Consider the following 9149-nt stretch of genomic DNA (forward strand, 5'->3'; position numbering starts at 1 on the left):
AAAGGAATAATGAAACACTGATTTCCACTTAATGTATATTATTGAATTGTTTTGTTTGAACTTGATAATTATCACAAGGAGTCTAACAACAAAGTTATATACATTAATTTGTAAACTTCCTCCAGAAAACACTTCTGGTAATTATTTTTAACTACAAGTTATATTTCAATTATATACCAGCTTAACAATACAAGCCCTCAAAACCACTTATTTTGACATGCCTCGTTCTGTCCCTCTCATAATTTAACGTTGACAACAGTGGCGAAGGAGTGGACTGGAAAGTATGAGAATTGGCAAACTTCTGAAGGTGACAAGAAAAAAAAAGCTTTTCTAAAGTGCTATTATGTTTTTTTCTTTGATTTTCATTTTCAACTCAATTTGTTTTCCCCTATAAAAGCTCCTATATTTATCGGTGATGGCCAAAAAAAAATCATGTGAACACTTTTAGACAACTAGGTTTTAAAAAAAAAAAAAACTTTTTTGTAAGCTTTTCACTACAAAACATGCATTGTTGTTTCGTTTTTTTTCCCCACTCAAATAGGCACAGTTCTGATTATGATCGTACAATTCTAGCCATATGGACAAACAGAATTTAGCAATGGTGTTGCTAGAGATACTTATGATTTGAATCGTTATCTAGCAATGCGTGTATGAATATACGATTGAAAAAAAAAACACACTGTCAAGTCAGAACAAAATCAGTTTGAACAAAATAATATTCAAACCATGCAATCAATATAAGTTCAATGCTCACTGTATCAAGACGGGGTACCCAAGGGATGATCAAGCTCGACGGGAAAGGTGGACGTAAATGTCGATAATGGTAAAAACATTGCAATGGGTATTTGCTATTTAATCAGTCGATTTTTTTTATTCGAACAACCTCAATACCTAAATTTCGCAATTGTAAGTAAGGCGACATCCTCAAACAAAAGATTTCAGAAGGAAGTCATTGTGCCATCTTATGAACAGCTATTAACCAGAAAAATAGTAGGTAAAATAAGAGTTTGATTGTCAGTTGGGTGGCATTTTAATTACTTGTATTTATAGTAGACTACACTATAAGCATTTTTCCAAAACTGACCACCAAAATAGATAATATACACTCAAGTTTACAAATGGATATTCCACAAGCCATTTTATTAAAATGAATATATTGGAGTATGGTTAGACCAGGGATGATGATGATGATGATGTTGGTGGATTGTGGTGTTAGTGGCTCTTTCAGCACCCTTGGATTTTAAGGGCTTACAGTTTATTTTTAATTGTATAACGGGGCTTTCTTGTGTGTGTCTTAGAACTATGTCATTATTTCGGATCTACGTATCCGGGATCGTAATCCATGTTGCCCGATAACATAGGGAACTAGTTATTGTAAAGTTTCTCCGTAAGCTCACTTAGTACTGTCTATATAACGAAGTCCATTTAATGTTCACATGTTTAATCATATATATATAATCTTTATATAACAGTACATGTATAATAAATATTCTTAATCATAATTTCCAATTAACGTTCGTACAAACAACTTGGTACTTCAAGCTACTACTCTCATATATCTGACCAATACATAAAGTTTCTCACAAGATCCAGCTATAAACACATGTTCTTAATTTATGTAAGCAAAGGCATTGATTAATGGTCTTAGATTATTTGGATAAACTTGTAAATGCTATTGCAGTTCAACGGTGCAACTAATGTATCGTATAAAGTGTCACAATAAACAAGATGAAAGATCATTAAATTGATTAAGAACTGACCATCAAATCTTAGATGGAATTGATTACGCCACATCTGTAAGAAAACCACAAAACAAAACAAAAAGTGGCAGTCGAGTCATAAAATTGAGTATTGAAACGATTAATGTGTCAACGAGACGAACAACCCGACAAAAGAGTAGACTGAAAACCGTGTAAAGCCACCAATAGGTCTTCAACACGATGAAAAAACGATGTATGATCTTCATAGTTTTATTTTGCTTTAGACTGGAAAACGATGATTAGAATATATATCTTACTTGTTTGTAAAATGTTTTATTTGATGTTTCAGGTCCTGGGATGAATAAAGTCAGGACAGATCATGATGAAGGGCGTGGAGATTATGGAAAAATTATACAACATAAAATACAACCCAAAGAAGTATGACCAAGTGATCAGAACTATATGATTGAAATAACTTTCTTTTCCCATTCAATTGTGAATAATTTAGAGACAAACAAAACTTGACTGTGCTATAACTTGAACTATGGATGGGAGATTCAAATAAACAGAGGAGACTCATCATAGATACCAGGATAGAAATTTTGTTTTTGCCACAGACGCTCGTTTCGTCTACAAAAGACTCAGCAATGAAACTCGAATAAAAAAAGTTAAAAAGGCCAAATAAAGAAGGAAGTTGAAGAGCACCGAGGACCAAAATTCCTAAAAGTTTTGCAAAATACAGCTATTAAGGTAATCTCTTCCTGAGGTAGGAAAAGCCTAAGTATTTCAAAAATCTAAAGTTTTGTAAACAGTTAATTTATAGTTATGACCATATCAAGGATAATTCATCTCAACACATAAGTGCTGACTACTGGGCTGATACCCTCGAGGAATGAAAACTCCACAAACAGTGGCATCGACCCAGTGGTTGTAAATATAGTCATCATAGATACTAGGATTGAAATTTTGTTTATGCGCCAGACGCGTGTTTCGGCTACAAAAGGCTCACCAGAGCCGCTCGAATAAAAAAAAGTTAAAAAGGCCAAATGAAGTACGAAGTTGAAGAGAATTGATAACTGTATATTCACCAAAGAATTATAAAATTCCATGCATACATTTTTCATTAAAAAGAAATGGCTCAAAAGAACTTTCTCTTTTTTTAAGAGGCAAGATTGACGATCAGGCACTGTGAAGGGTAGTAATTAAGATATAACTTACGTTATGATAAAAGAGTTCGTATGAGTCAGTCATATATATTTTATGTAATACAAGTACTTTACAGATTGTTATAAGTGCGTTTGTGCTAATAGATATATATTGTCTATTGTCTGTAGTTAATTTAGAACCAATTTCTTGTTCTAAATTTCATACTACTACATGTATACACTTGGTCATAACGTATAACATTGAAATCGATTACTAGTAACTTAATGGCATAAATAAATGTTGTATGTGTACTTTTGCTAAATATTCAGTGACAACAGACAATTATTTGCAGGATTCTACATTGAGATCTTCAATGATTTCATCTTATTTGATTTAATGACGTGTTCTAGTAGACTGCTGTGATGACGTCACGTGCATGTAAATTATCCGTTTTCCAAATACTGGGACAGTAATTGAAAGCCAAATAGATCGAATTAGAAGGACAAAAATAGCTAGAAAATACATTTCCAATAAGCCCTTGATATTGCAATGTATCAGAATTCTCATGAAATAAGAAGAAAAAGACGTGTTCATTTAATATTTACTTGGTTTTAGATGAGATTTTTTTGGTAATAAAATGAGCAAATCAATGGAATGATTCGTTTAAAAAGGTTACCAAATCGATCAGAAAATACTATAAACATGGACTGTTTTAGATGTTGGATGTAGGTCGCGAAAAGTTTATTAACATGCAGTATGGTTTCCTATAAGATTGTAAACCACCAAGGATTTACACAACGGTCGTTCGTTTATATGTGTCAGGAACTGCAGAGTAAACAGTACGAGATGATTATGATTTTCAAAACAATAGATTTTTTGGGGCTCTTTGACAATATTTAAGTACGCTTCCACTTTAATAAAGTTTATTGCGACATATTGTAGGTATTCCGTTGGGCACCAATTCTGTCCCTTTAATAGCAGACTAAATTAATCAGTGTTCTAGCCAGAACTGTTTACTGTTTCTTATTTTTCCCAAAAAAAAAAAATGATAAGAGCAAGAACCCAGCAGTCGACTAAAGAATTTGACTATTGGATTAATTTGTATATAGATCTTGTCTTGCTGATTACTTCTGATGTTGAATGGTTCTATCTATTGCATATTTTTTAAGATTTTCGGCAAAAACGCCAAAAATTAAAAACAAAAAGGAGTAATTAAAGTGCAATAATTCTAATAAGGAGTCGATTGACGATTTCCGCTTATATAACTTATTTGAAGCTCTTGTCTCGATTATAAGTTTTGCTGTTTATAGTTTCCCTCTGTCTATTATAGTTTAGAAAATAATCGGCAATGAAAATGGGGGAAATAGTAAAAATCGAAATACTTCAAATAAGAATTTGTCTGACAGTTTTGAAGTAAATAGACAAAAGGTAAGGCTCACCATTCTGCACATTTCTCCCCTGTCCGTTTTCTTATGAGTTGTTTTTATTCGGTCGTTCAGATTTACCACACGATGTTTTATGAGGAATGTTGCTTTTAATATTTTCCTAAAAAAAAATCTGGAATATTTTCACATACTGTTTACAGACTTATTATGGTATCTAGTGAGGGTTTGCCACAGTAAGTGTCGGTCTAGTGTAAAGTATATTTTAGTACACGATTTGTCTATATCTGAAATGCCAGATATAATATCTGTTTTAAATGTTACTACAGAAGGCCCATAAAGTTAACATTGTAAAAATGTACACATCATAAGAGGAGACAGAAGAGCCTTCGCCGTCCAATAAGTCACCTGTAAAAGTGAATTATTGAAATCATCCAAAGCAAAGAATTTAACTAAAATATCCAAAATGTTTTTTTTTATTATTATTTTGGCCTTTTTAATATGTGTCATGGTCTTGAACGATGATGTGGTAATGATTGTAATGATATGGTCGTATTGGTTATAGATCTATCTAAACATCCGACACATACAATACACCTGGCCCTTCCTTTGAGTTTACACAAATCACAAAGTTTGGGTATATTTAGAAGTGCAGTGGACTGGATAAGTTTATAGGACTGATGATATATTTGAACCTTTCAACTATGGGATAAGGAGACTTAATTTAATATAAGTCATTTTCAACAGATTATTTTCATATGATATGAATATTGTTATTTTTAAATCTGTTCACAAATATATCAGTGACACTCAACGTTTTGTTTGAAACTTACTTAATTTTTGTTTCATTTAGTTTTATTTTTTATTTTTTTTCTCCTACACTCCAACATTAATTCATTTATTCCATTAAGCAAGCTTATACTTTCAAGCTATATATATATATATATATATATATATATATATATATATATATATATATATATATATATATTTCTAATAACTTAAAAAGGATATGTGCATGTTTCAATGTACTTTAAATAACTGATGATTATAATTGCCTATATATATATATATATATATATTTAAATATACTTTGCACTTAGTAGGTAACACTGTTAACATATATTGGCTCGTGTGTGCTCACAAGTAGCATGCATGTTCTACTATAATGCATTATTTTAAATACAGTTGTTATAATTGAATTATACCTTGTACATGTATTATGGAGAGAGCTTTTATAGGCTGTGCCTGTTGCTCAATCCTTTTCATATCTTAATGAATAAAATATGTTCAAAATCAAAACCTGGCCCTATGTTCTTTTAAGCAACCTTTTACTTTCAATTCAATATAAAAGTTTTAATATCACGTGTTAATTGTCAATTTAGATTTAAATTCAAGAGAAAGATACCACAAGTAATCATAATTTAAGAATTAGCGTTTGTAAAAGTTATATGTTGCTTGATAGAAGCTAGGAATGCATCTTTCTTGATTTCATTGGCTAATTTTCATGTATTTACCTTCGGACAACGATTTAGAAAATATAATTTTAAGAGGTATTTCATTTTTTTTGTTATATATTTTTGCATTTTGTGACTGATTCTGTCGACATATGCTTATGTAGGACCAGAAATATGTCCAATTTGAAAGCATGCCTAGTTTAAATTTTTTACAAAAAAATAATAAATATCTCCTTATATGTTTGAACAGTCGTGGTATTTTTTTCGGGAACATGTTAAATTTACTACGGTGAAGTGCTTACTTCCATTCTCACTGACAAGTCTTTTTTTTAACTTTTCTCTAAAGGTACTATAGTAATATTCACCAGTTTATTATATCGTTGATTCGTTAAAATCGAATTGGTGTTTGCCCTATGTTATATCCAGATTGAGTGCATGCACTCATTTATCAAAGTATCTGTAGCTTTCCAAGAAAGTAAATTTATTGCATCTTCTGATATGATCTGATATGTAACAAGTGTCTTAATTATGAAATAACATATTTGTTTTTGCACTGGTACAACTACTTTGATCAGTGTAATTGAGAGGGATGTATTCTTATTGCGCATCTAAACTTGCATTTCTCAAAGTCATTCGATTAATATTAAAACAGTCAATTGAAACATCATATTCACCATGTTCACAAAATAAGACAAAAATGAGCAGAACAAATTTCCTTTACAAGGCTTAGGTTACAATGAAGAGCAATAAACACATCTGAAAGCATCCTTCGAACTACCTTCGATCTGCACACAATCGGATATTAAACCTGATTGGGGTTCTATAATACCTTAAATTACGAAAGAACGTTTCAATGTATTAAAGCTTTGTTTGTAAAGTAAAAAAACTCATTAAACAAAAAAATAGGGTTTGAAAATTTTCAACCGAACTACGAGGCCATGATTAATAGGAGTACCATCACACTGTTTCTCAAACTTGTTTTTTTCTTTTATTGTTTTGTATAATTTGTTCTTGTACTGTGCCTTTGTATCATTGTCCCAGGTAAGGGGTTGTATCCGACAAAATTAACTAGTTTAACCCCGTCACATTAGATATGCCTGTTCCTGTAATTCAGTGGTCGTCGGTTGTTGCATATTTGTTTTTCGTTCATTATTTTGTATATAAATTAGGCGGTTAGTTTTCTCGCTTGAGGCTTTTTATATTTGTCATTTCGGGGCCATTTAAAGCTGCTTTGCGGTTTAGGCTGCACTCATTGTTGAAGGCCTTACAGTGACCTATATTGTTAATTTTTGTGTCATTTTGGATTTCTTGTTGAGAGTTGTCTCATTTGCAATCATACCATATCTTCTTTTCTTATATTAAAATGTTGCAGGTTTAAACCTGTTTGTAAGAGTAAAATCATTCCTTTAAGCCGAGTCAAAAGGTGACACAGCACAACATTAGAACAATCAGTACAGTTGAACAGGGATAAAGGGATTGACTCATCAGATGATGAGATCGCAATATCATGCACTTTAACACTGTCTACGGTTACAATGTACATTGTGCAAATATGAAGAAAAAAAATCCTTTGTATAAATATATTTGACACTATTGTGAATGGGTTGTTTTCGTAGAACAATTTATAAGTTTCCTCTGCATCTCATTTATTATTCATTTCCAATCGCTTTTTGTTTTATTGAGGATAAACTTGCCTCTACTTTTTATGTAAAGCTTGTCAGCTTCTGGTTCCACAATGAACTAACTGACTGAGTTGTCAAACATATCTTGCAGGTATCTGTTATTAAAACCATTGCGTTTGAACAATATAATTAAAATGATTTTAGAGTGATGTTTCAAATAAAATCAATTGAATTAATTCCGACTTCAATGTGCAAGAAAAGCGATCGTGTAAAATTAACACGGATTGTCGTTGTATTATTAATAGCGGATGTAATTAGAAAGTCAATTAAGAGTAATTTCTTTGAATTAATGTAAATGTATTTTTTAAATTTACGATTTTGAGTAGAAACAAGAATTAATAAAAGAGTGAAAGCTGCAGAATTAAAACGTGATGAATATAACTTAAGCTTAGGAAAAGAGAACATTATTTAGTTGACTGCATTTTACTCATAACATGTGCGATTCATTCTCTTTTTTCTTCACCCATTACTAAACCGAACCAACTTATTGCGTTATAATGAGAATGAAATACGCCTTTAACTAATACTGTGCGTGCAGGTTTCATTTATGTTCACGTTTGAACGTGGGCAATGAGAATTAATTACATGTAAGTGACGGTGTAATTTTCTTCGTGTTAATATTATCAGTTTAAAACAGTTAATGCCCTCTGAAAAGGTTTGATTCTCCAACAGATATTTTGTTGAAGTTGAAGAAGCGGTGATGGAAGCCATAGATCGGAAAAAAATCAACCGTGTGTTGATATCTTCTATAATACTAAAATAACGAGGTCCTATTCGTCAGCCATCATGGGGTAAAAACGACAAATCAAAGAATTCAACTTTATATATAGATAATATAGAATAATGGTGTTGATTAAAAAATACACCACTACAGACCCTTTTGTTTCCACATAATTAATATTGCCAATAATTACCAAGTTCCGGGTCGAAACCGATACCGATACCAATAGTATATTCACCTGTTACCTATTACCTTATCTGTACGTTCCGCATCTGACAGGCGCACCACCAAACGGTGTAGTTAGGATTTTGCTATATACACGGGTCATAATCACAGGGTTGACACTACTAAATTCAATCATTGTCACAGTGTTCCCTATTGTAGTATTTTAATCAGTATGACGTTCTAAGATGACAATACGAATACTAAAAATCTGGACTTAAAATACGGCGTATAGGTACAGTTTTATTTGTTAGCCGGTATGACGTAAAACAGCGAATCAAAGAATTCAACTTTATTTATAACTTATATAGAACAATGCTGTTGAATAAAAAATACTCCATTCCAGGCCCTTTTGCTTTCCAAAAAAATAATATTACCAATAATTGATAGGTTCCAGGTTGACGGGTTCACATAGAAAGATTTTGAAAGCAGAGAAAACTGTGCATCTTATAATCGGGATGACTTTATCAGATTACAATACCAATACTAAAATAAGGCATACGCATAGTTATATACTTTAATTCAGTCATGGACCCGCGATATCACGGGTGTGTTCAAGTGCAATATAAAAACTCTTATGTGTATTTTCATTTCAACATTGTTACTAGTTTTCGAGTCTTGGTATTCCATTGAATATTCGTTGCATTGAAGCTTCAGGTTTTGTCTTGATTTGCTCGTTTGTGTGAGTAAAAGGTTATCGAAACTAGTTTTTGTTCTTTATTTTAGGAATTGAAAGTTATATGTACTATAAGTATGTGTTCTTTTTTTTTTATGAATTAAAGGTTATAGATACTAGTCTTTGTTCTTTTTTTTTTTTTGGAGTGAAAGGTTATAGATTC

The sequence above is a fragment of the Mytilus galloprovincialis genome, chromosome 3, assembly GCF_965363235.1.
Source record: "Mytilus galloprovincialis chromosome 3, xbMytGall1.hap1.1, whole genome shotgun sequence".
Taxonomy (NCBI): Eukaryota; Metazoa; Mollusca; class Bivalvia; order Mytilida; family Mytilidae; genus Mytilus; species Mytilus galloprovincialis.